We start from the raw sequence: 27,812 nt of genomic DNA on the forward strand, positions 1-27,812 counted from the left end.
TTTGTGCCACTCTGTGCATATCTGCAAATAACCATGTGCCATGATTGTTGATTTGGGGAGAACAAATAAATTTTAGTGAGTAGACAAATTCAAAAATAGAGGATCTGCAAATAATGAGGATCAACTGTATCTGGAGTTATTTTTCCTTCTAATCTCGCTCTTTGATCTTTCAGGTATTTCCGCCGTGAAAAATAGCTTCCACGTCTACTCCCCCATCTGTACCTGAGCACTCTCTGCCTTACTTTAACAACCAGAATTATTTTGTCTGCCTCTGTCTTTCAATTATTGCAGAAGTTTTTGTCCTTATTCTTTCCTTCATTTTCAACACTTTTTAAGAGTGATATTGTATACTCTCAATAAAGTATTGTGAGGGAGAGGGGATTTCTGATTTTAAACTTATGTGTATTATTTGAAGAAAGTTTTGAAAACAGAAAAAATATGAAGAGCACTCAAAAATCCACCCATGAGAAATACCTACTATTGGCATTTTACTGCACGTCCTTTCACTTTCAGGTTTATAAAGATGATGAATAGATAAAGTGATCTGAACTGGAATCAAACTGTAACCCAAGTCTCGATTAAGAAGGTACATATAGACTCAGGAATATTAGTTCTAACTACAAATATTGACCTAATTGCTAATTTCTTTAGATGTAGTTCAACTTTACCCTTCAGTGGGTAAGCATGACTTTCTGAAGTGGCTATTTTTAGAATCTCAAATTCATTAATTAGAGGGAGAGACATACATGATACCAACCAAGTTTATTTTTTCCTTAATACCATAAAATAGGTTTCAAATGGATTAATGATATAAATCAGACAGTTCAAATTACAGTGAGGAAATGATTGCTCTTATAATATTGAGGGTAAAGAAGGTGGGACTAAGTAATCATTATAGCAAAGCCAGAAACCGGATAAGAAAAGATTGAGAGATTTGCATGCGTATTTTATACTCTTCTCGATGTCAAAACAAAACAACAAACCCCACAATAACAGCATTTAAAAAGAGCACCAAATTAGAAAACACGATTTCACTATAAACAACTAAAGATTTAATATCTGTAATGTAGAAAACATTTTATGTCTATAAGTAAAAAAATGAATATTACAACTTCAAAAGAGAGAAGTTAAAAGTGATAAACATGCATAAAACATAATGTCTCACCAATTCAAACTACAAATACTGTTGCTTTCCTTTTATTTTACAATTCATATCTTAAACTCCAAGTTATTTCTCTTTAAGGGCTGTCCTCCTACTACTAAATAAATGGGGAAAAAAAGAAATACAGCAAAAAACGTTATAAAATCCTTGGGATTTAATCAAAAGGTTTCAGGACTACTTGCAGACATAAAACGGAGAAAGAGCTATAACCCCGTGTGACCAGAACTTTCACTGCTTCTCACCAGGATAAAGTGTCACTATAGATGTGTGGTTCTGCCCAGCTCAACAAATGGCACTTGTCTACAGGGGCTAGAATCTCAGGCTTATACTGTTGCTGTGCAGTTCACATTGGTGACTCATGCACAAAAGGCCAGTTCATTTTAGTTTGTCTTTTTTTTTTTTTTTGCTTAATTTCATTCTCAAAAGCACAACCTACTGGAACATTGTTACTAGGTCTAGAAAAGCTGTCTACATTAGGTACATATTATGTAGCAATAACCCATCCCCTGCCCAACCCCCCCTCCAAAAACCAAGCACTTGTGTTGTCCTTTCTTGCACACATAATTGTTTTTGACGTCATGCTGAACCAACTTTCAAAGCCTCTCTACTTTCAAGTTTTGAAAAAGAGGGATTGATTACAGGTCACTTCACTTTCACAAATGTCCTGGGCACCTTCCATAAACAAATCAACAGTTATCACAGTGACCATCTTGGTGTCCCAAGCCATAGGTAAAGGAGTTAACTTTTCTCAATCCAAAAAAGATTCCTTTTCTCAAGCCATTAGGCACCAACTTGTGTTAACACTGAGGTTATGTTAAAATTATGTTTCTTTTGTATATTTCATGGTTTATGCAGTATGGGAGTACAAAGCAGCTTCTACGTGCATAAAGAGGAATTCAGAAAGTCAAAAAATACAGTTGTTCAAGAAATAGAAACACCATCAATCTCATTATTAATTACATACATTGAAATCAAGAAGAAATCAGTATTGGTAAATGCCAAGAAAAAGAAAATCGATTTTGGTGGCTATAGCGAAAAGTAAATTCTTGGCTATTGCTTTGGGAATATAAGTGTATATTCTTCATTAAAATAAATTTTCTATTTGCCAGATATTTGAAAGATCCCCTCTTCCCATACTAAAGCTTGCCTTCTGACCCAGAATTTCCATTTCAAGCATCTTATCTCATAGGAAAACAAAAAAGAAAAAATGTGGAAAGATGTATATATAATGTGTCCTCCAAGATGGGAAACAAACCGAGATGGAAGGAGTGGGTCAGACATGACTGCAGTCACCTTGGGACTTGGGAGCTGAAGTGACTGGGTATCCAAGAAGCCTGAATCCCAGTGTGATACCACGGCTCTAGAAAGATCTGCTCTCGATGTAAAAATGAATAAAACTCGGGGGAAAAGAGCATCATTTATAATATCAAGACATGAAAACTTGCTGAAGGTGCCAAAAAATCATTGAAGATGTGTAGTAGCTTATTAAAAAAATCCTTGTGACAATTTTTTAATTAATTGATTACAAAACAATTGTTAAATTATCTCATTTTGATATTGGTTAAAAGTTATGTCTATCTCTTAGGCTGAAGTGTGTCAAATGGCTGTTTTAATAGGCTGACAACAATCAGATATCAGTAGTTTCAGATGGTTCAGTCTTATGTTTATATGTGTGAATTATCTATACTCTTATATTTCGTACACACACACAGAGTTCTGGATTATTATGGGTCAAATGTTAACAGTGGTTATCACTGTGTATTGAAATTTCAGATGAGTGCTTTTTTTCTTTTCCTTATGCTTATCTGTGATATTCATTATTAGAATAATTGTTTTAAAATAATAGAAGAAACAAATTGAAAAGTCAAAGAAAAACATATCAGTAAAGTATTCTCACAGGATTTAATATAAAATTTAGAAACTGAGTTAAAATGACTATTAAGCAAATGAAAAACTAATCTCAAAATTATAAAAATAAGTTGAAATGGATTTTTTGCCAAAAAATAGCATATTTTCTATTTTAAAAATAGGTGCTTTGAAACACTGCTGCTATTCACAGAACTTTCATGAATAATAAATGGCAATAAATATTAAAAGCTTAAAAAATGTGAACAGTCTTTCATTCAGTACTTCCAGTTCAAATTAAGTTCCAAGTAAGTCTATTTCATTAATTCAAAACATGTATGTCAGAGGAAGTAATTTAGAGCTTAGATAATTGACTTATTTTGTGAAGTTTTCTTTTTATAAATTACAGAAATCGAAACACATTTCTTTTCTTCTTTTCTTTCTTCTTTTTTCCCCTTTCGTTTTTTTCTCCCTTCAGTGACCATTTATATGAAATGACAGTTTTGGCTAGATAAAGTGAAAGATTAATAAGGAAATTGATCCTGATTATTTCAGGAAACAGAGAAAGAAAATGGCCAGAGAAGAACCCAACCTAATTCTTAGCTCATCCAATGGCCAAAAGTAAGCAAAGTAAGCACTCAGCACCAAACTTAGAAAATGAACTGTGTGGCGGTGGTTTTTTAAGATATTGTGGAGGAAAAAGGAAGTAGTACGTCAAGAATATAGTTGTCAACCATTGTCATTCCTATTGTCAGTTACTGTTTCATATTCTATTCTTAGCAGAGGATTCTGCTCCTGTCCTAGCTTCCCAGTTAGATTGTATGGTGATGAATGCATCTGATGGTGATGAATTCACTCCATGGATAGCTCGTTTACTTCTGAGTGCTCTATGTCAGTTGCATGTAAGAGAGGTGTACACAGCACCAGACCCACACATGGCTAAGACTAAGTGCTCTCAGGCTTTTAGATTTTTTTTTGATTCTTTCCTTATTATTCATTATGTGACGGTGAGAATTTTAGAAGTGTATGTTTAGTTTTCAAATATTTAGAATTTTCCTTTCTATTTTTTTATTTTATTATTTTTTTTCATTTGTGGTTAGAGATGCTTTGTTTGATTTCAGTCCTTTTATATTTAATGAAAAGTCTTTTATGCCTAAAATATTGTTGATCTTGATAAATGTACTCTACACACTTGGAAAGAATGAATATGCTGATTCTGTTAGGTGAAATATTTTATAATTGTCAATTAGGCCAAGTTAGCTCATAATATGTATATCATTGCTAATTTCCCTTCAGCCTGAAGGACTTCCTTAAAATTTCTTCTAGTACAAATCTACTGATAAAGCATTTTCTCTCTCTCGCACTCACTCACCCTCTCATTGGAAAATATATTCATTTTGCTTTAATGTTTGAAGAATATTTTCACTGAAAACAAAAATCTAGGATGAAAAATATTCTAGGCTTTTGAAATGTTCTTATGCTGTCTTCTGGCTTCCATTGTTTTTTTTGAGGAAAAGTCAGTAGACATTCCTATCATTGCTCCCATGTGCTTTTAAAGTGTTCTTTTTCTCTCTCTACTTTGAAGATTTTCTCTTTAAGCTTGATTGTGAACAGTTGATTATGATGCCCCTACTTGCTGTTTACTTTGTATTTATTCTCCCTGAGATTGATGAATTTTTTAAATCTGTAAATGTATGCCTTTCACCAATAGAGGACATATTTGTCCATTAATTCTCCACATAGATTTTCTTTCCTGTTGTTGTAGGATTAAAATTACAGGGATGTTTAACCTTTTGTTATAAAAAGTTAACTTGGCTAAACTCAAACCACAAACTCTGCCTCTTGTTGTCAACAGCGGCTGACATGTGTCTTCAGTCCTTTTAGCCTTATCTGGATTGCCTGGAGTCTGTTACCTGCCATCCTAGTTTCTGTCTCTGTCAGAAATCTGACTGGAGTTTATATGCGGAATTTGGCCCTGCCCTTCTATGGTTTCCTTTTCTGTGCTTCCCCCGTCTCTGAGGTTCTAACTTCAGTGGTAGCCCTGCTGTGTGTCTTCTGTTTCTTCAGGAGAGTAAGTATGCAGGTGTGTGTCTAAGTTTTAGCTGCTAACTGTAAGGCTAACTTGCTTAGAGGCACATGGGGTTTCCAGAAATAAAATAATATTTACTTACTTAATCTGCATGGTGACAACATGTGTGTTCACTGTTTCATTTATATTCTTTTGTGTATGTTTATTAATTAGTATATCTTAAGGCTGCTTTATCTGGTTAGGAGTTTTCAATTTCCTAGACAACAGTCATAGTGGACAGTCTTTAAGTAGAAAGAAAGAATTTTAGAGTTGGAAGGACTCTTTATGATCTCATAGTCTGGCTGTGCAGAAAATAATGCCTACGTAACATAAGTGATCTCTCCAACTGGCATATTGTTAAGGACAAAATTGGTACATGAAGACATCCTGGAAGTTACCCCTATTGAATAAAATCACATGAGTATCCTAAATGGTCTTGAATGTATTTTATTTTGTATGATTTTATTTTGGGCGACAAATGTGTGTACTTAAAGACTAAATATCTCTTGAACATGAGAGCTTACTACTGCAAAATGATAGATATTCATTGTGAATTGGAAGGTTACAAATCTAAGCTTGGATAAAAGTGTTGGTTGTCTGTCAAAATATATTTTTATTCTCACTGACAACAAACTAGATTTAAACTTATTTTTTTTTTATCATCGCTTCTCAAGTTTCTTTAAACTATAGGGTTATCTTGCGAGCAGTGCCCTCTGGATGTTATTTATCAGTTTTCCATTTGACTGCACTTCTGTGTTACTTCAATAACCTTGAAATAAACTTGGATCCCAGGATACACTCCTTACCAGCCTTTTCCAGAAAACACCTGAAGATAAAAGAAAAAAAGACTTCCAAACATTTTGGAAGGTTTTTGATATGCTAATGATAACTATTCACAGCTTTTAGGGACCATCCAGCATGGAGATTCATACCTGTTCAAAGAGACTCCAGTGAAACAAGCATCCTTGCGGTACTCCCTCACTTTCAGTAAAGAACTGGGACGCTTAATGCAAAAGAGAATGAATCCCAGGTCTCATCCTTACCTTCGCCACTTTTGTTCCCTAGTTCTTTGTATCACTCATAGCACTGTAAAAGTAACTCCCAAATGGAGTAATTTAGAGACGTCATGATGTATGCATCCCTTCCTGAGCACAGATTATTACTGATCAAATAATATTTTGCCCAAATAAACATGAATAACGATGAACCTAGCTTACTTGCTATTGGTAATTATGATATCTCTTACAGTCACTGAAATATTATATTTATAAGGCATTGTAGTATGTAACTTTTTAGATATTAACATGAAACTGTTAAAACCAGATTGAATTTTTGCAACTACCAGCAGAAATATTCATGCTTTTTCTTAATTGAATAAAATTGGTTTTGTACTAAAGATTAATGAGAGAATATGGTGGCCTGTGGTGGCAGCTGCAACGCCAGAACCAGGCTTTCTGGCTCTGACTCCAGCTTTGGCTCTGCCGACAGAGCTGCCTCCAGCCTCTGCATCACGGAATTCAGCTGGGCAACTTGCGCCTGCAAGGCAGCAGGCCACTTAGGACAGGAAGTCCCCCAGATTTGTGTCCCAAGCCTCAACTACAGTGCATTACAAGTCAGTCCTCAAAACAAATGGTGACATAGGTCATTGCCAACTTCAGTCCCTCTCACAAGAAGAACAACTAGCAATGATCCGTAGATAAGATACCATTGTGAAAATCCCAGAACCTGGGGGTGAGGCTGACACACCCGCCTGGGCACCAGAGACTGAGAAGGACAGCATTAGAAGAGTAAGAGAAGAGAGGAAACTCATCTCGTTGCCTGTCTCCAGTGCTGGAACATTGCCTCACCAAGAGGGCACCCTGAGCCTACAGGTTATCCAGTGGGAAAAGACAGCCCAGAGAGCCCAGGGTGGATATTCAGCTCACGGGTATAGCTAGAAGAACTTGTGGGGCTCAAAAACTGGGGACCAAATAGAGATAGAGAAGAGGGGTGCGGCTTACAGCAACCGGCACTGAGATCTTGGAAGACTGCATTCCTGTTTGCAGTAGTACCTGAGTGGAGATTCCAGCCTGCGGCTCTGCCCATCTGCAGAGCTGAACTAGTAACAGGAGGAAAGCTGGAAAATTCACAAATACATGAAAATTAAACAACACACCCCTGAAATACCAATTGATCAAATAAGAAATCAGAAGTGATATCAAGAGCCAGTCCTGATGGCCCACTGGTTAAAGCTTTGCGTGCTCTGCTTTGGCGCCCTGGGTTCAGTTCCCAGGGGTGGAATCACACCACCTGTCTGTCAGTAGCCATCTGTGGTGGCAGCTCACAGAGAAGAACTAGAGGGACCTACAATTAGAATATACAACTACTTACTGGGGCTTTGAGGAGGACAAAAAAAAAGAGAGAGGAAGATTGGTAACAGATGTTAGCTCAAGGTGAATCTTTCCCAGCCAAATAAAAAGGATATCAAAAACTATCTTGAGACAAGTGGAAATGGAACACAACATACAAAACTTATGGGATGCAGTTCTAAGAGGAAAGATTATAGTTATGTAAATACTTACATTAAGAAAAAAGAAAGATCTCAAATAAACAACTTAACATTACATCTCAAGGAACTAGAAAAAGAAGAATAAATTAAGCCCAAATTTAGCAGAAGGAAGCAAATAATAAAGATTAGTACAGAAATCAATGAAACAGAGAATAGGAAAACAACAGAAAAATTTAACAAAACTAAGAGTTCATTCTCAGAAAAGATAAACAAAATTGACAAACCTAGCTAGACTTACCAAGAAAAAAAGAGAAAAGACTCAAATAAATAAAAGCAGAAATGAAAGAGGAGAAATGACAACTGATAACAAAAATACAAAGGATTATAAGAAATTACTATGAACAATTACATGCCAATAATTTGGAAGAAGTAGATACATTTCTGGAAACATAAAAAATACTAAGCCTGAATCATGAAAAAAATATAAATCTAAACAGACCACTAATGAGTAAAAAGATTAAATCAGTAATCCAAAACCTCTCAACAAAGAAAAGCCCAGGACCAAATAGTTTCACCAGTGAATTCTACCAAACATCTAAGAAGAATTAACACCAATCCTCAAACTCTTTTGAAAAATAGAAGAGGAGGGAAAACTCCCAAATTCATTTTTTAAGGCCAGCATTACCAAAGCCAGATAAGAACATTACAAGAAAAGAAAACTACAGGCCAATATCCCTGATGAATATAGATGCAAAAATTCTCAACAAAATGCTGGCAAACCAAATTCAACAGCCCGTTACAAGAATCATACACCATGGTCAACTGGGATTCATCCTGAGAAGCAAGGCTCATTTAACATATGAAAGTCAATAAATGTGATATGCCACATTAATAAAATGAGGGATAAAAATATGATAACCTCAATAGATGCAGAAAAAGCAAGTGACAAAATTCAATTCCTTTCTTGATAAAACTCTAAACAAACTGGGTATAGAAGGAAGGTACATCAACATAAGAAAGTCTATATATGACAAGCCCACAGCTAACATCATACTCAATGTGGAAAAATTAAAAGCTTTTCTTCTAAGATCAGGAATAAGACAAGGGTGCCCACTCTCATTACTCCTATTCATCATAGTATTAATTAGAAGCAATAAGCCATTAAAAATAAATAAAAAGTGGGGCTGGCTCAGTGGTGTAGTGGTTAAGTTTGTGTACTCCACTCTGTGGCCCAGGGTCCTTGGGCCTGGATCCTGGGTGTGGACCTACACACTGCTCATCAAGCCATCTATGGTGGCATGCCACATACAAAATAGAGGAAGATTGGCACAGATTGTTAGCTCTGTGATAATCTTCCTCAAACGAAAAGAGGAAGATTGGCAACAGATGTTAGCTCAGGGCCAATCTTCCTCACCAAAAAAAAAAAAAAAAGAAAGAAAGAAAAAGAAAAAAAAAAGGCATCCCAATTAGAAAATAAGAAATAAAATTATCTCTGTTTGCAGATGACATGATCTTTTACATAGAAAATCAGAAAGACTCTAGCAAAAAAAACTGTTGGAAATAACAAATTCAGTAAAGTTGCAGGATTCAAAATCAACATATAGAAGTCAGTTGCATTTCTATACATTAAGAATAAAATATCTGAAAAAGAAGTAAAGAAAACAACCCCTCACCATAGCATCTAAAACAATAAAATACTTAGGGATAAATTTAACTAAGGAGGTAAAAGATCTGAACGCTGAAAACTATAATGCTTATGAAAGAAATTGAAGAAGACTCAAATGGTAGGATTTATCATGTTCATAGATTGGAAGAATTAATATTGTTAAAATATCCATTATACCCAAAGCCATTTATGGATTCCATGCAATCCCCTTCAGAATCCCAATGGCATCTTTCACAGAAATAGAAAAAAAATCCTAAAATTCATATACAACCACAAAAGACCCTGAATAGTCAAAGCAATCTTGAGAAAGAAAAACAAAGCTGGAGGCCTGACACTTCCATATTTCAAACTAGATTACAAAGCTGTAGTAATGAAAACAATATTACTGGTGTAAAAACAGATACATAGACAATGGAACAGAATTGAGAGCCCGGAAGTAAACCCGTGAATATAAGGGCAACTATTATTTGACAAGGGAGTCAAGGATACTCAATGGGGGAAGATAGTCTCTTTAATAAATGGTGCTGGGAAAACTAGATGTTCACATGCCAAAGAATGAAACAAGACTCGTATCTTACAGCACTCCCCAAACTTAACTTGAAATGGATGAGAGACTTAAATGAAATACCTGAAACTATAAAACTCCTCAAAGAAGAACATAAAATGTAGAGAAAAATCTTGACATTGATCTTGAATGTGATATTTTGAATATGACGCTGAAAGCACAAGCAACAAAAGAAAAAAATAAGTGGGACTACATCGAAGTAAAAAGCTTCTGCACAGCAAAAGAAACAATCAGCAAAGTGAAAAGGCAACCTACAGAATGGGAGAAGTTATTTACAAATTATATATTTGATAAAGGGTTAGTATCCAAAATATGTAAGAAACTCATACAACTCAGTAGCGAAAAATAATCTGATTTTAAAATGGGCAAAGGACCTGAATAGATATTTTTCCAAAGAAGACATGCAGATGGCCAACAGGTACGTGAGAAGGTGGTCAACGTCACTAAGCATCGGGGAAATGCACATCAAAACCACAACGAGATATCACCTCACACTTGTCAGAATGGGTATCATCAGAAAGACAAGACATAAAAAGTGCTGGCAAAGATGTGGAGAAAAGAGAACTCTTGTACACTGTTGATGGGAATGTAAATTGGTGTAGCTGCTATGGAAACAATATAGAGGTTCCTCAAAAAATAAAAAGTAGAACTATCATAATATCCAGTATTTCCACTTCTGGGTATACAACCAAAGAAAAACGAAATCACTATCTTGAAGAGATTGCTTCACCTCCAGGTTCATCACAGTTATTTACAATAGCCAGCACATGGAGCCAACATAACGTTCAACAGATGAATAGATAAAGAAAATGTCATGTCGTGTGTGTGTGCATATGTATATATATGTTCTATTATAGATATATAGATTCAACATTCTATTATACATATATACACATTTATACATATTATATTATACATATATTATACATATATACATATATATATGTATGATAGAATGTTGTTCAGCCATGAGAAAGAAGGAGATCCTGACATTTGTGACAACGTGGATGAAACGTGAGGTTATTATTCTAAGAGAAATAAGTCAGAGACACTTAAATACTGTATGATCTCACTTATATGTGGAATCTACAAAATTGAACTCATAGAGAGTAGATTGGTGGTTGCCAATGGCGGGGGGTGGAAGGAATGGGCTAAGGTGGTCAAAGCGTACAAACTTCCAGTTATAAGTTCAGTAAGTCCTGGGAATCTAACATACAGTATGGTGACGATAGTTAACAATACTATATTTAAAGTTGCTAAGAGAGTAGATCTTAAAAGTTCTCACCATAAGAAAAAAAGTTAACTATGTGAGGTGATGGATGTATTAACTAACCTTATTGTGGTACTCATTTTTCAGTATATACATATATCAAATCTTCATCTCATCCACCTTAAACTTACACAATGGTATATGCCAATTGTATCTCAATAAACCTGCGGAAAAAAAGTAAAAGCACAGATTGTAAATTCTAAAAAAGTGTTTTTAAAAAGGTAGTGAGAATTTGGAGAAAATGAATAGTAGAGAAAGCATTAGGATAAATCTCTTCTAGGTAGAATTATCTGATTACTTTGGAACCTTGTCTTCAGCCTGGGTACAGGAAAAGGCTTTCTATGACTCAGTGTTTACATGCTTGTTTCACTTCTGGTGGGGAGAGCAGGTGAGCTCTGACTGAGTCAACCCACTCACAGATAGCAGCTGTTAGCTCTGAAGAGAAAATACAAAAGTGAATAATAAATGAACAAACACACACACAACTACTGGGAGGCACTGGAGAATAATCCCAAGGTAGCAGAAACTTGAAAGAAGTTCACCCTTGGAGGAAGGGAATGGCACTAGGGATTCTCTCATCTTCACGACTTCTCACCTGAGGGCAGATCCGCACCACACAGGGTACCAAAAATGTCAATAGAAAACCTCATTGCAAAGTGGAAGAGGAAACTGGGAAAAGGGGAGGGCCAGATTGGGGTACATATTGGGAACGAATTGGGGCACAGATTCTATGCATTAACTCTGCCTAAAAATGTAGCCTATCCCTGAACCACAAATGCTAAGGGCAGAGTTTTGGCAGTCTACATACGGATAAAGTAACTGAACTAAGATTGGACCTGCTACTCCAAAGACAGTTTTCAGTTTGAGAACAGCTAAATTATTTGCCTAGTAAAAACTAAACAAAATGTCTCTTTAGGGTAAAATAACAGCATCTAGATTATCCAGAACATAATTTCCACCATGTACAGGATACAATCTAAATTTATACAATAGATAAAGAAAAACGGGAATGTGATGAATCTCGATATTAAAGATAACTGTTTGAGACTGATTATGAGAACATCTAGATTTTGCAATTAGCAGGTGAGGATTGTAAAATCCCAGCTGTTATAACCATGCTTCAAGACATAAGGGAACATTACTTTGCAATAACTAAAAATTAGAAAATTTCAGTCAAGAAATAAAAACTAAAAATAAATAAATAAAACAACAAACAAAAAAAAATGTGAATTCCAGAGCTGAAAAATGCAACATTTGAAATTTAAAAAGACAAATAAAAAATGCTTGATGTTGTTACAGCAGAATGGAGACTGCAGAAGACTGTGAACTTACTTGAACATAGACTATAGAAATAGTTGAAAAACTAAACAGAATATTAGTAATATTTAGGGCAATAACATACTCATATCTGGAGTCCCAAAGGAAAGGAGAGAAAGAATGAGACAGAAAAAAATATGAGAAGAATAACTGGTTTCCTCAAATTTATTAAAAAATATAAATTTATATTCAATGACCTGCAGGAAACTTCAAAGCAGGTTAAATATGAAAAAAACTATGCCTACACACACCCTAGTCGAAATATTGTAAATCAAAGATAAAGAGAACATCTAAAAACAGTGAGAGGAAAATGGCACCATCTATATATATGGAAGAATATTTCAAATGACTCATGACTTCAAAAATAATACAGTTTAGGGGATATTGGATCAACATTTTTATAGTGCTGAAGGAAAAAAAGAAAGGTCAACCCAGAATTCTATATATAATCAGTAGATGTCTCAGAAAAAAAGGATCAAAGACACTGTGTTATGAACAAAACCTCAGAAAATGTGCGATCAACCCATTGGAGCCATAGGAAATGCTGAAGGATGTTTTTTAGGTTGAAAAGAAATGAAACAGATGAAAGCTTGTATATTCAAGAAGGAATGGAAACCATTAAAAATGCTATTGCATCTGCCTTCTTGATCCACTGGGAGAAAAAATTCAGATGCAATAAAAGAAAATTTGATACATTTGACTGCATAAAACTAAAAAAAAAAAAAAAATGCATAGCAAAAACACCAAAACAAGATTTAAAACAATGGAAAATGGAAAGAATGTATTTCACTATATCACTGACAAACGAGTAATACCCCAATAAGGAAATCAAAAATGACAGAAAAAGAGACAAAATGCTCATAATAATGAACAAAAAACAATTTACCATAAGCACATTTAAAGCTAATTTGAACATAAGGAAATATGTTCAAAATTCCTCATAATCAAAACATGCATACAAAAATCATCGTATCTATCAGAATGGCAAAAATTGGGAGCTATAATAATACACTCTGCCAACAAGAGTATAAAGAAATGTGAAGTGCTGCATATCCAGGAGAAACGCAAATTAGCAAAATCCTTAGTGAGGGGAATTTGGAAATTCCTAACAAAACTATCTTTTTAAACCTTTTGATCCAGCAATCCAAATTCTAGGAATTTACCCTGAAGATACATCTCATTTCATACAGACAGTTATATTATCAGAATTTCATAACTATTCTGTTTTGTATTTTCTTCTTAAAAGTAAAAATAAATACCTACCATGAATTTGAAAAGAGCCCTGAATGAAGGAAAATAGCCCTTAAAAACAAACTTCTAGCCGTGAAGTTGTCTTCTCTGCAACAAGCCTACAGTTGTTTTTTCAGCAGAGAGATCACACTGTAAATTATTTCCAATAGAGAAATTTCTTTTTCTAAAACGTCATTTACACATGCCCGTTTCTACATATTTCTCCTTGTTTTCATACAGTTCTTTGTAGGTGATGTGGAGTTTAGGTCTCTGGTAAAAAGCACGCGTGAGGGTTTCGCTGGCCTTCCTGGCAGAGATGTTCTGTCAGATACTCCGTGGCTGTTTCAGGGCCTTGGGCCGCTCCGTTCTGCATGGTGTCATGACGAAGCTCTCTGCTGGAGGAACTGCTTTGCATTTTTCATCATCCTGGGACAAGGTTAATCCTGGGTCACTTCAGGTTGTAGAAACGCCTTCCTCATTCTCTTGGGCCGTAATGTGGCTTTGGAGATGTCCGAACACTCCCTAAGCAGAAAGGAGGAGTCGTGTCGCTTAAGGTCAGGTGGCTCTAAGGGAGCTCGGAGACTCTGAGGCTGGCTTCGCTTCCGTTTCCCACAGGCGTTCACTACAGTCTTGTTAAAATTCCATCCAGGCGTCCGTCATGCATTGGGGACCAAGGGGGCCTGCCCGTGTTCCAGATGTAGTAGCCGTGTGCTCTACCAGAGGAGGACGTGGGCCTCCCGGTGTCCCTACGGCAGAGGCGATGCCCCCGGGTGGTCGGCAGCAGACGTAGCACCAGCAGGCAGAACTGAGGGATGAGTAATGAGCACAGATGAAGCCACCGTCTGAGGCTCTCCAAATTTACTGGGACTCACTTTGAGGTAGAGATTAATTTAGGGCCCTCGGACAGCTCTATCCAAATTAAGCCAATTGTCTGGAGATACAAAGGGAATGTGCTACAATCATTATCCTCATTTGAGAAATGTGGAAATGGAAACATGGAAGAGGCCATTACTTGGAGTTGCCTGCTGCACACTCCACGTTTCTTCAAAGCCCCGTTCAGAAAGGAAGTCAATGTCACGTACTGTTACATAATATAGACGGATGTTTTAATAGTGAAATTATTATTAATATTAATATAATCATGAAACCTTTTTTCTTTAAAAATTTTCGTTTAAAATTGAGAAGCCGAGATATGGAGCATTCTGTTGCGAGGGTTTACCCGCTGTCCCTCCCTTTCAAACGTTCCCTCCCACTGCTGTATACCTCTGTGGAATGTGCTTCGTGTTGTTTTTTGTTTTGTTTCTAACGGAAAGGGGAAGGAAAAGAGAATAGGGGGAGAAGCCAAGAGAAAAGAATGGAGGGACTGAGCTCCTTGGTGGGTAAAGGCAGACTTTCATTCACACCACTAGGGAAAGATGGGGAAGCCAATCTGGCAATAAGCCGTCTTCTCGCTCTCCTGCTGGAGAGCAGCTGAGCCGCAGAGCCAGCCTCGCAGCGGTGGAGCATCATGTTTGCAGAGACACACTCTCGTCTGTGCCAAGAACTTGCCGCCAGGCTCTGCCTCGCACCTGGAATCCCATGGCCCTTCCTGATTGGACAATGCACCACTGAAGGTCTGGGACACACCTAAGGCCTTGGACAAACAGAACTGACCCTGACGGGAAGAAATAGCCTCTACATGTGACGAAGGCAGAAATAAAAATATAGTTTGAAATTGCCCTTTGAGCCAGGAGAGTGGTAGAATATAACAATCTGTGTTAACTTTCTATTTTGCAAACCAGGTGTCTTTCTGTGTTAGAATTTTTAGGGAACTCATCCTCCTAATCACAATGTGTATATATATCCAATTAAAGTCTCCAAGGTTTTTTAAAGGAACTACTACAAAAGAAGCTTCCTGTTTTCTGAAATTATACCACTGCGTTTTGAAAGGTACCAGACTTCTGTTCAATTTCTGTAAATTTTTGTCTAGGTTTCTACAAGGCATACCAGATGGTCACAACCATTTTTTAATCTTGATTTTGTTTCTATTGCTTTAGTTATCACTCCCAGCTTGCTGCCATCTACAAATCTTAAAGCCATGCCCTTTGTCTGTCTTCCTCCTGGTTATAAATTAAATTTTTAACAAGACAAGGCTAAGAACCACCACACTATGTGACTTTGCTAGGGACTACTCCACTTTGTAGTTTGATATTTATTAACATTCTTTGGGCATCTAGCTACCATACACCTTGATTTTTCTGTGAAAAACTATTAATCTTCCTTTGGCTTCTTTTCCTTATCTTTAACATAGGGCAAATGTTATAGCAGTGTTTCTCAAACCATCTGTGGTTAGGGACAGTTTTGCTTTTTAATTTCCAGTTGTCAGTGATCTATGCTTTTGTAAAATACAATAAAAAATGAAATGTAAAAAATAAAATTGCTAGAAAAATGAATACAAAAGATAAAACAGGAACCATTTTATGATTAGACTCAACAGACATAAAATCACTTTTCAATAATCAGATCAAATAGACAATAGGAAAAAAGGACTGCAAAGACTATATACATTTTTCATTGAAATTGTGCCCATAGGTATTTAATATAGGAAATATTATTACAGTTGTAACTTTTTGTTGCTCTCCAACTTTAACCAAATGTTACAAGTGAGGTAGTAATCCCCATACGAAACTCCTGTATGCACGTTTTGAATCAATTCTGTGTATGTGGATCGCGTTTTTAATGTGACAGATGAGCTTGCATTTTGTTTGTTGATTTATGTAAGTTAGATCAGGTAGATGACACTAACCCTCATAGAGGTCAACGTCTATCCAACCTCAGTCTGTTGATTTCCTAGCACTTATAGCGGAGAGGCCAGTGTCAGGGAGAGGTGGGCTGACTGGACTGGAAGACGGAATTTGAAGTAAATTCAGTAAGCTCATGGAATTCACTGTTATTTAACATCAAGTGATTTTTTTATTTTTAAAATTTACTTTCAGTCCTTGATGGTAGTGAATTCCAACCATTACTCTTGGAAATTTAATTAAAGTTACACGTTGATAAAAGAAATGGATTTTGTCTTTTTCTAGTGTAGCTCCTTAATGGGAAAATAAAATTCAAAATACTCTGTTTGTGTTTGGTGATAATTTTTCAGAAATGTGTAAAATCGGGATTCATTGAATGAAGTGTGTGTGTTTCCTTCTAGGCATGGAAGTATATAGATGATGTAAACAATTCAAACATTGTGGTACGGGGCAAAACTGGACTTGGTGCCCTGATCAGTTGGCAGTGCTGAACAGGAGATTTGAAAGTACAATTTGCTCTCCTAACTATATTACCTTACCAAATTTGAAAATGTGACTATCGGCGAGAAAATATTATTCCAGTATTTTATATGCAGACATTTAGGTTGACTCTCACACAAACACATCATTAACTTCCTCAGTCTGTCTCTGCACTTTACAGAGATAATCCCCAGGGCACAGTCACTAATGTATTTTGACTTCACGCTAGGAGAAACTGCTTCGCATCTGGTATTAAAAAGTGTTCATGTTTCTTGCTTCTTTTGACAGTTCTTGGCAAAGTTTGCTAAATCATAATGTTTATTTAAACATTTTTTTAAAGATGTTCCCAAATTGCTTTTATTTTCATGTAGTTTACACATAAAATCATCTCATGTAGAAAACCAGAGGATACATGAGTGACACAAATTACCCATCTATAAATTGTTACCACTTGAATTTAAATCTTTTAATATATAATGAGAAATGAGGCTTATAATTGTGGAAATCTGAATAAAATCATACCTTAAAATGATAGGAAATTTCTGCTCATGAATGTCTTTTGATTCTGGCCAATATTCATTAAGCATCCAAGCAGAGCTAGGTATTTCCTTTTCTGTGTTTCATAGAATTTTGACCAAACACATGTGTATGAGGCTATTATTGCTGTGGTAACAAGTCATCGTAAACTTGGTGACTTGAAGCCACACAAATTTATCATCCGTCAGTTATAGAGGTCAGAAGACTGACATGGTCGCACAGAGCTAAAATAAGGGTGTTTCTAGGTCTTTGTTTCTTCCTAGAGTCTCTAGGGGAAAGTCTTTTTCTTTGCCTTTTCAAGCTTCTAGAGGCCACCCATATTCTTTGGCTCATAGCCCCATTTCTTCATGATGGCCACGTCATTCTCACACTGCCGTCTCTCTAATTCTCCCTCCTCTGTCAGCCTCTTCCACTTTGAAGGATCCTTATGATTACATTGGGCCCACCCACATAATCCAGAGTAATCTCCCCATCTCAAAGTCAGCTGATTAGCAGCATTAATTCTGTCTGATACCATAGTTCTCCTTGGCTGTGTAGCCTAACATATTCACAGGTTCTGGAGTTAGTACACGGACATCTTAGGTGGACATTCATCATACATTTCATCATACACTTCATCTTGTAGGTAATCTTGTCTATCATCACACATTTCATCTTGTATGTAATACCATTACATAAATATTGTCATTGCTGATGAATTATTAGATTCTTGATAGTAGGGACTCTTTTCATCATTTTGTTCTGATAGGTAGCCGAATTTGTAGTATTGTAAATGTTTTAGACAGTTCGTTGGTATTCCACATCACAACTTCATATTTTACACATGTACATATATGTATATGACATATGTATAGATGTCCATACATAAGTATACTGAAAACTTTGAAGTTTAATCTCCACGGAGGCAGCATTATTGACTAGACTGGTAAGTTTTGAAGAGGGGAATACATTGCACTTCTACTTGTCTGCTTAAATTCTGATTCTATTCAGAGAACAGAGAAATAGGCAGCTAGAGATTGAAATGGAAGCTTTATTACTGAGCACGATTAGGTTGGAGGACGGTGGCAAAAACGGGCTCTCTAATACTTATGGCCAGATATAGGCAAAGTTTCCCATCTAATCCCAGCTGGTGCTGGAAACCGACATGAGAATCTGCCCTTATAGTACTCTGGGCTTGGACGAATAGATTAGAGCATTTACCCTTGGGGCCAACAGAGTGTGGGCTCTATGCCAGTTCTCCGCTCAGATCACCATCAGGTAACTTCACCCCTGGAGAAGTAAGAGTAGAGCAAGTGCCCAGTGCACAGTGAAAGCCCTTCCCGCTAGAAACCACCAGAGTAGGTTGGAAGCATTCCCCTCTGCCGCCTAACAGACTGGGCATTTCCTTAGAAATACAAACCAGCCAATTCACTCAAAACATCAAAACCAGTTGTGGTAAAGACAAACCAGAATTTATGTTTGAATATAAATACAAATTCTTAGAAATCTATTAAAGTCAGTTATAAAATTTGGTAACATTATATAGTATTTTAACTATCTCAAAATATGTTAGGAAATAGACAGGGCATATACCAGGAAATTGAACTGTAAGAAGTAATTTTCCAAATAATGTGCTCCACCACTTGTTCAAATAGCTTTTAGTTCCAAACTATTTATTTTGATTAAAGCTGCTTTACATATTTTTTCGAATAAATAAACAGAATGTTGCTCTAAACTATGTAAAATGATGAGAGGAACCATTAAAACATAATTATTTGAAAATTTATAAATATGTTAATAATACCTGTTTTCCTTGACACCAGAATCCATAAATTACACAGTATATTCCCAATAAAACATGTCATCTGTGTATAAGGTGTGTGTCAGAAGACCTTTCTCCTCTGGAATGACATGCTTTTTGAGATCAGGATAGAATCATGCTAACCTTTGTAAAATATATCATTCATGTCTCAGGAACTCAGCAAAGGTTTGAGGTAAAGAATAAATGAATCTTCACAACAAGGTGAGCAGGGAGTAATTTCCATGTGGTTGGAGCCAAACTTCCTGAGTTCAAATCCAGTCTCTACAATGCGTGACTTCAGGCCAGTTACTTAATATCTCTGTACCCGAGTTTCCTGAAACCATAAAGGGTTGTAATGATGGAACTTACCATGAGGTTATTGTAAAGGTCAGTTGAGTTGAACATGTAACGCTCTTAGAACAGCAGCTGACATGTTGTCAGCTATTATGATAAATGTTCATAGTAAAAGAAGCAGAGGCTCAGAGATTTGTCCCAGGTCACATAATTAGAAAAATCCAGGACTTGAGCTCAGTATTATGATTCTTATCTCCATCTCTAGGTCTAATATGCCAGCACTATCTTCAAGATGGATATTCCTAGGATTTAAATATTCCACTTTTAAAGCTGGATGTTTGGGCTTGCGTGAGGATGTTCCTATAATGAAATGTTCTTAAGATATCCAGCTCTCTGGGGTTACTAATTTTTTAAGGCACAAATATGTAATTTGACTTCTGATGCCATATAATGTCTATGATCTCAGTGACCTCTCAGAATTTCTGATGGTTTTCTCAGGATTTTCCCAGGATCCCATTGGGATATCTGCATGTCTGCAGCCTTATATTTTCTCTCTGCTTTATTTGAAAAATAGAATTTTCTCTCAGTTTTCTAGTTCACTATTAATAAAAGATCGTGATGTGATATAATATTGTCCTAAGTTTTTGGGTGTATTTCAGGGGAATTTTAGCATGGTGCAGGTAAATTAAAATTGAATATGAGATTATTCCCTTGGCCCCCAGCCTGCGGTCTCCTTACAGAAAACTTCATCCCGTCTCGGCTCTCCCTGGCATGGCAGCAAGCTTAACATTCCAATCTCTTTTGCATGCCATACAGAAGGCAAAATCAGCTAACTTCAGAACTACACTTCACATCATGGTCAGTAGAGAAAAGAATTTTTAATGTCAGTTTATATTAATTAATTTAATTATATATTGAAGCTGTAAACCTAATCTTGATAGACACAGTCTCTGTGTAGGAAACTAATTTTAAAATTTATGTTATTTTTACTGTTCATGAATTTTTGTAGTTATTGATCATTTATCCATCTAGTTACTAAATAATATGAAACAATTTTAATATGAAACAGTCAAAGCTTGATAGTGTGATAGGACCTAGAGATGGAAAGAAACTAATATTTATCAAATGCGTCTTTTCAGCAATGTGATTTTTTTCTAAAAGAAACTTTTATATACATAAAACGACGGTCTGCAGTTATTTGGGAGATAAATTACCATTGTTTTATTAAAGTGACACATCATGAAAAATCCTTTAGCCCAGGTTTAAATTCAGCTCAAAATCTCATTCTATTCATTTCATTTATAACAGTAATTATAGTCCTTCAGATACTTTAAATTGTGTTTTCAGATATATATTCAATTTTGTTTTTAAATATTTCAAATATTGACACTAAAAGCAAAACTTTTTCAAAATTTAAACGAATCTTTATACATCTAATAAATAAAATAATTTAGGTGTAGGGAGTTGGGAGTTCTTTTTAACCATGCGAGTATTCTTTAAAACATTGTCAAGATACTGTGAGACCATTTAACTTGCACTAACAACTTCGGGTCGTTTACTTAACTAGACATTTTAAAATTGGAATCCCAAGACCAGTCTTACAGAATATTTAGAATGACAATTGTTATTAAACATTACAGGCATTGCAATGCCAAATATATGCATGTTGTTCCAATGATTAAAATCATATCCCTAATTTTATCATTAGTTAATTAAATCCATGAGTTTATTTACTTTTATCTTCCTTATATTTAATTATTAATCTTTCCAGGATTGAAAGACATGTCCAGGAAATTGTTTTATCATCTCTAGCAAGCTGAAGATAGTTATCTGTCTGAAACTTGAGGCCAAAATGTTGAACTGAGAGCAACTTATGTCCAGGGCAATTTGACTTACAACATAGATAAACTGAGGTCTCTAAATAAGTATGTGTGAACAGGAGAATGTAACTTATACCTATATATTTATAAAATATATGAAATACACTATAATTCCCATAAATGTTTCTGCCATAAACCACCTTATCTTTTCCCAATTCTTTTTATTTGTATGGGTTGGAGAAATTCTACACCCAGTGTGGAGTCACTGCACCACAGGCACACTTACACACACACGCAGACGTTGCAACTAAATTGCTTCCTTAAACTCTTTTACGATTGCATTGAGTTGCGTGTTAATATAATATTTTTGGGGTCTAGCCAGATAAAAGTTCTCGTAGATACTTTCATGCAGTCTAAACACTCCTGCATACCTCAGTTCTTTTCTGGATATGTGGGTCACAGCAGTAAAGTCGTGCTCATGTACATTTGTGTGCATGGTGTTTTGCATACATTAGATGGTTTAAGCTTCATAGGTTTAGTGAGATATATGTTGTTATCCTGTTTTCAGAAATTAGGAAAGTGCCTCAGAAAATCTAAACAGCTCAGACCATGTCGTAAAGCCAATAAATGGTTGGCAGGGCTAGAAGCCCAAGTGGATCTGGTACGAAGTCAAGACCTATTCACTACAACATGAGGCTTCACCCTTTCAATAGCCATCATTGAATTATTTATTGAGACATTATATACTAGGCACCAACTTTTAAGAAGAAACAAAGAATTCATAGATTGGTGGGAGGCTATGGGGATAAAGTGGGAGTTATAATAATGTAATGGCTCCAAGTATAGAAAGAAAGGCTGTGGTCAACACAGAGGAGTGATGCAATTCATGTCAGTGTGGGTCAGATTTGCTCAGCACTGTGTAAAGAGCCAGGTCTGAGGAATCAGCATTCCTAACTTTTAATGCTTGGTTTGTTTACTTGTACTATGACTTGGGGCAGGCAACCTAACCATTCTCAGCCATACTTCCCTCATCTGTAAAGTGAGAATACCACTACCATGCAGTTTTATTCTAAAGATGACTGATACAAAAGACAGGTTAAAGAGTGTATATGTTTCCATGTGTTTGAACATGTGTATCTCTACAGTTTATTTTAATGAAGTCCACAAATAAATTATTTATGCTTTTCATCATATGCATTTACTTTTTCTGTGCAGTTCAATAAAGCAATTGCTATTACACCTAATTTGTTTTGTTGAGGAAGATTAGCCCTGTGCTAACATCTGCTGCCAATCCTCCTCTTTTTCTTTTGCTGAGGAAGACTGGCCCTGAACTAACATCTGTGCCAATCTTCCTCTATTTTATATGTAAAATGCTCACCACAGCATGGCTTGATGAGCGGTGCATAGGTCTGCACCTATAATCTGAACCAGCAAACCCTAGGCCGCCGAAGCAGAAATGTGCAATCCTAACCGCTGCACCATGGAGCTAGCCCCTAATTTTTTAAAACATAATTTGCCAATACTAGTCCTCTTAGAAAAATGACATGTTCCCTGTGCTTTATTTGGGGAAATAGTGAAGCAAGGCCAATCTAAGTCAGAAAGTAAAAATATAAAATATGTTAAATTAAGCTTAGTATTATCAATTTCAAGTACAAAGTACTTATGGCTTTTCAAAACTTAGTTTTTATTCGACGACAAAGTCACTTTCTAACATCCAACATACTCGTTCTCTCCCTCTCTTCTATAGGTATTCTTCTTATTGATCTTCCCTATTTCTAAATGTCTAAAAATTTAGTGTAGGTAGTATTCTAGTTCTTAATCAAATACACATTTAGGTCCCATAGTATATTTACTTTTTTTTTTTTTATGTGTGGTGACCTTTTTTTCTCTTCAAGACAAGTCTTCAAAAGCATGGTAACTTTCCTCCAGGATAACGATGGTCATGTAGCGGGACAGTTTTGAACGACACACGGAAAGTAACTTCGTTCACGCCGATTGTACTAATGTAAAAGTCCTTTAGAGCAGCCTGCGGTTCACTTTTCCTTCCTTAATCCACTCATCTGTGGTGATTTCCTTGCATCCTCCAAATTCCCTTCATGAACAAAGGAGCACCATCTGGTACCAGTCAACCTTAGAACCAAACCGCACAGAGCACACGCAGGGAAGCGCTCCTCCCGCCTCCCTCTCCCCCCTCCCATTCAACATCTGCTTTCCTCTGCTGTTTGGAGGGACGTTTTGAAGGGAAAAGTAGGAGTGATGGTAGTAACTGGAACTAAGTGAAACAATTTTGATGTTTGATGAAGACATCTGTAATGAGGATTTCAAATCACAAGTATAATCAGTGTTTGCTTATGTTAAAATTCTAAGCCTTAGGGGTTGATTTTACATAGTTCTTAAAAAATCATTTTTTCACAGTTTTCACTAGCTCAATACGTGCTCTTATTTACTCATGGCAATAAGTTAAATTTTCCTGGTTAGGTTTGTATTGTATTACATATTCTGAAGAAGTTAAGTCTGAGCTAATAAAATTTGTTTCTGATTAATAATACTCTATGGCCTGAGTAGTCACAGACATCATCCAATATCCAGTAGATAACCACAATTTAATGTGATAAAGCCTTTGTACAATGAAATAACTACATTGCAATTCTTTTTGTTTAACTTATATCAAGTAGCTCCTGAAATGATAATTGTATTTCTCTTGAAATGGCAACTATTTTTTATCTAGGTTAATTCTTAATTTTTCCACATTTGTGGTTAAGCAAATGAAATGAAATCAAACATAGTAGTAACAATTTATTAAGGATGAAAGGTTAAATTTTTGGTAAATGTATACTCTTGAGAATCTAAGACAATTAAATTTCTGGAATTGAATAAATGCATGTCTGTACATCTGCATCTACTCTGGAGATTTTCAGCTAGGTAGTAATAGTTTGGAGCCAGTTTGTGTGTATGAAGAGGTAATGAAGGAGAGAGAGAGGCAAAGGTAGAAAGAAGAGAGAAAGAGAGAGAGAAGGATGGAGAGAGAGACAGAAGGAAAAAGAGAATATGACTGGTAAAGCAGAGATCTGAGCCAGAAAGCCAGATATGGGGCCTTCCACTCAGCTATATCATCTTGATATAATCACCTAACTTTTATGAATTTAAGTAGTATTATCCTAAAATGGAGATAATGAATTTTGCAATATTGAGATTCTAAAAGTTGAATAGATACAATGGTTCTCCACACTAGATCAGAACTAAGAATTAGGTATACCGCTGGCAGAATTCAGTGACATCTCCTCTATACCGGACCAGAACAAGGAATATGGACCCCAGCTAGGTCATGAGAAACATGTTAGTTGCTCTCCACAGTTAGGGTAGCAACATGACAGAAATACTTGAAAGCCTGAGGGGCAAGGTTGCCATGGAGAAGAGACAAATTTGCTGATGGAAGTCATATCGCAAGAAAAGACAATGGGGCCCAAAGAAAAGAATCAGCATGGTCACAGCGTGTCAGATACAGCAGGGAGGGAGAAATAGTAGTTATGGGTATAATTTAACCTGTAATAAAGTTTACTTTTTCTGAGTTATCTGAGACAAAAGGGCCCTGAACAACTACATCCTTAAGGCCCAACATTGTGGTCTGAGTTTTTCTCCATAGAAGAGTTGAGTGTGGGGAGGGAAAAATGTTTCCTATTAACTTTGAAAGGAAGTAAACACCTGGAGTCTAGAGGCTGGAAGGTTTGAGAGAAATAACCAACATCAATTAGAGACAACATGGTGACACAAGCAAATTCACCAATGGGCATTAACAATCCCAGGAGGACCAAGTGACGTAGTACGACTGGCCTCAGCAGAGTGGTTTTGACTTATTTACTGATGGCTATGGGGTTATAAACCAATGAGAAAAATGGCAGCAGGTAGTCGCCAAGGGGAGCAGGGAGAGCAGCACGTGGACCAGAGGAGGTGGGGGCTTAGGATGCAGCAGAAAGTATCCCTGCGTCACCTGCCCTTTTTGGGGGACCCCCAGTGGCACCTCAGAATGGAGGAACAACAGATGTCCTGACAGTTGTTTTCGGAAGTTAGTCAATTAAGACAATTTAGAGATAAACATACAATAGTTTACCTAAGATCCAAACCAGTGGGCACTTGGAAGTTTTTAAGTTTCACATGCAAAGCAGCATTGAATAGGAGAAAACGCGATACATGCACTATTTTTCAGAAACATTTTCATCACAAATGAATTAAATTTTAATCGTTTCATGATTTGTAACTTAAATGTTTAATACTCCAGAATTCAGGCCATTTAAACAGTATCCAAAACCACAACGTTATGTGCATGCATTTGTGTAGGAAGAGAGAAACAGGAAAATCAAAAGAAGATACCTCTCTATTTTATTTAAAAATTTTCCTTTAACACCATGCCAGTTCTCTCACAGCTTCCCAGGATCAGGCCTCAAGTCCATGTCATCTCTTCTTTTCATAACCGATGGGAGAACCAAGGCGTGCTTGAAGGACTAGAGCTCTGCATTCTCAGCTAAGCATGAGCTTTCCAGTGACTAGCAATGCTGCGAGCTTCAAATAATAAAATTCCAAGCAATGGCTATAACAAACATAGACTTATTTTTTCCAAGACAATAAAAAGTCTTGAGGAAGGCAGGTGCTAGTATTGATTCAGTGGTTCAGTAAGGTTAGGGGTGGCAGCTCTGACGTTCTCATGGTAATAAAACAGCTGCCAGTGTTAAGACATTACATCCACATTCAGGACAGAAAGAAGAGAGGAAATGATGGCAACAGATGCTTCAAACTATTTAACAAACAAACAAAATCTTCCCCAGAAAATTCTAGTAGAATTTTCATTATGTCTCATTGAACAGAACTGTAATCTGTGACCATTCTTAGCTATGAGAGAGTGTGGATATAGGAGAATTTATCATTTTTATCTCTTTAGGGAGGTAGGCAAGGGGAAAAAGTATTAGGAAAAGACATTAGGTTAGCCAGCCAACAACGTTTGCCCTACCACCCACTCCCCACCTCAACACACATCCACATTTTTTTTTATAAGTGTGTTTGTTGGGTAAACATACTGTGAACACAAAAGCTCTGGCACCTGTTTCCATCCAAATTGCATATTCTAAGCCCTAAGCCCTTCCAATATAAATTTAGGAGTCACTAATGCTCCTATTCCATTCCCTGCACTGTCAAAATCACTCTATCATTCTGTGTGTGTGTGTGTGTGTGTGTGTGTGTAGGAGAGAGAGAGATTATTCCTTTTTATCCTTTATGCAGGTGTGGTGGAGATTGGCTAGATGCTCACCAATTCTATTTCCTTTCCCAGATCAGACCACATCTCCCAATATCCCCAACATTCTTAAGAATAATGTGCGAGCAAAGTGACTGGGTTATGGACCATAAAATATGGAAAGAAATAATGGCCCGGCCCCTAAAATGGCCTGCCCGAACCCCATGTTCTCTCTTTCTCTCTCTCATCTTTGTGACCGGAAGTGAGGGACTTCAAGGTGGCAGAGCCACAGTTGAAACCAACTGAATCCCCATCACTGGCGGAGAGCCACTGACTCGCATTCGTCCGTGACATGAGCTAGAAAAGCCACTGATCTCGGGGTGTTTGTTCCAGCAGCTGGTGTTATGCTGTTTAATACAAGAGAGATGCTCTTACATTTCGTTTCTCCTGAATGTGTGGATAACTTGGTGATTTCTTGTTCAGGGATTATTATCAGCAAAATGACAGGGGAAGAAGTATCTGCAGATGTGATGAAAATTGAATACAGCTTTTATGGTATAATTAATGACTTTATAAGGACTCCTCAGGAGATTGCAATTTAACAAGTAGGCAGGCAAACCTCTTAAATAACTTGAGAACAGTCAAGATTAGACAGATTTTTTTTTCAATTATAGAGGGAAGTAAAAAAATCTCTCTTTACCCACAATAGACACAATATAGTAGAGTGTCAGGTAATTGCAAATAGATTTAACAACACAGTCCTGACATAATCAAGAAGTAAATATTATTTAAAGGCTGATAATCAGATAAAAACTTAGCCTATCATTAGAGGTGGTCCAATCCTGACAGAGGCTGAGTTCTTCCATGGCAACTGATTCCTTCAGGGGTAGTTCAGTCCCAGTAAAGGATGAATGCTTCCATGGCAAATGTTTTCTACCTTTATGCCATACTTGGACCTTCCAGGTTGCTTGCTTGTTTGCTTTTTCTTCTTGAATTTTGCTAAAAGGACGAGTGTTCTTTCCCCTCTTCTACCACCTGGAGATTTCTAATTATTCTCTAAATCCCAGAGTAACTGCAACCATCTGTGTGAAGTAGTTCTGATTCCTGATTTTCTTTAAGCAGTGCTGTCTGCTCCCTCCATTGTGCTGTTAAAATAAATTGTATGTGCCTTCTCAGCACTTAATACTTACTTATATGATTTATGCCTGCCTTTCAGCCAGACAAAGATGTCTCCATGTATCCCTGGAACCTGGAATACAGAATGAAGTAAATTTATTTGTTAAATT

General features: G+C 36.5%; 1 protein-coding gene across 1 annotated transcript in view; it reads left to right on the forward strand.

Annotated features, from left to right (window-relative positions):
- DSEL (dermatan sulfate epimerase like) overlaps positions 1–27,812 on the forward strand; it is a 49,260-nt gene extending 21,448 nt beyond the window's left edge. Inside the window, exon 2 of the mRNA XM_044774851.2 lies at positions 174–27,812. The gene's annotated coding sequence lies outside the window, so the exon portion shown is untranslated. The remainder of the gene's footprint in view (positions 1–173) is intronic.

Source organism: Equus asinus, chromosome 7 (genome assembly GCF_041296235.1).
Source record: "Equus asinus isolate D_3611 breed Donkey chromosome 7, EquAss-T2T_v2, whole genome shotgun sequence".
NCBI lineage: Eukaryota > Metazoa > Chordata > Mammalia > Perissodactyla > Equidae > Equus > Equus asinus.